Here is a 1,496-nt window from a genome sequence, read left to right on the forward strand (position 1 = left end):
TTCTGGGTATTGTCGGCCAGAAGGTGTTAAAGAAGGATCGAACATTTTTCATGTATGCAACAACGGCAGCAAGGATTCTCATCGCAAAAAATTGGAAAACTCAAGATTTACCCACACTGGAAGAGTGGCAGATGCAGCTGATGGACTATATGCAACTGGCCGAGATGACTGGCAGAATCCGAGACCTGGGAGAAGAAAAGATGGAGGAAGACTGGGAGAAATTCAAGATGTATCTACAAAAACATTGTAATTTGTTTGAATGTTAAGAAGGATGCTAGATTATAAAAAATTGGCCACCACTAAACTAGACTTAAATTTGATGATAAGTGAGACTAAAGAAAATATAAAAACTTTATTGGAAAAAGTGTTAAATTATATTGGAATGTGTGGACATGAGATTGTAAACAAGTTGATAATTTGTTTGGAAAAATTCTTTTTTTAATGATGTAAATGGGAGAGGGGGACGTGAGGGAGTCCAAAGAAGTGAAGAATTTGTTGTTATAAAAGTAAGATTGTTTGATGTGTGCATTTATATTTTAAAAAAACCTTAATAAATATTTTTAAAAAAAAAAAAAAAATATACCAATGATCAGATATGGGGTTTAGGAGAAATCCAGTTCAGGCTGACTAGCAACCAGGAGGAGTGTTTACTTTCATGTCCATTAGGTTGTTCATTAGCTTAGTTCATCAAAAGCTACTTGTACTAGCATTTTTTAAAAAATGTGCTTATTCTGAATCAGGCTGAATTGATGGACAGAACAGTTGAACTGCCTTTTGGATTTCCCATTACTTCTGAGATGGACAAGGATTCATCCAAACAATAGATTTTTTGAGCTACTAAACATTGCTCTTTGCCTACAAGCTACTAGGGAAATTGCAAATCATCTTGTAGCTTACAGCATTTTTAAAGCATGTTTCTAATTAGCACTGTAATGCTCTTATTAATTTATATATAGCTGGAAAAGTTAGTGCTGTGTATTGTTTTTCCTGGATTATGTTCCAGCCTAATGTTGCTTCCTTTCAAAATGCTGAGATTTTTTTCTCATTGGTAAGCTTTATGAACAGAAGGCAATTGGCAAAGGAAGGAATGAAGGTGGCGCTGTGGTCTAAACCACTGAACCTCTTGGGCTTGCTGATCGGAAGGTCGGAGCTTTGAATCCACACAACAGGGTGAGCTCCTGTTGCTGTCCCAGCTTCTGCCAACCTAGCAGTTCGAAAGCACACCAGTGCAAGTAGATAAATAGGTACCATTGTGGTGGGAAGGTAAATGGCATTTCCATGTGCTCCGGCACTCGTCATGGTCCTCTGTGCGCCAGAGGTGGTTTAATCATGCTGGACACATAACCCGAAAAACTGTCTGTGGACAAACGCCAGCTCCCTCAGCCTGAAAGCGAGATAAACCCCACACCCCACAGTTGCCTCTGACTGGACTTAACCGTCCAGGGGTCCTTTACCTTTTACCTTTACCTAAATGGCAAAGGACAACCTGCAAAGCA

Source organism: Podarcis erhardii (assembly GCF_964252035.2).
Source record: "Podarcis erhardii genome assembly, chromosome: 3".
Classification (NCBI taxonomy): domain Eukaryota; kingdom Metazoa; phylum Chordata; class Lepidosauria; order Squamata; family Lacertidae; genus Podarcis; species Podarcis erhardii.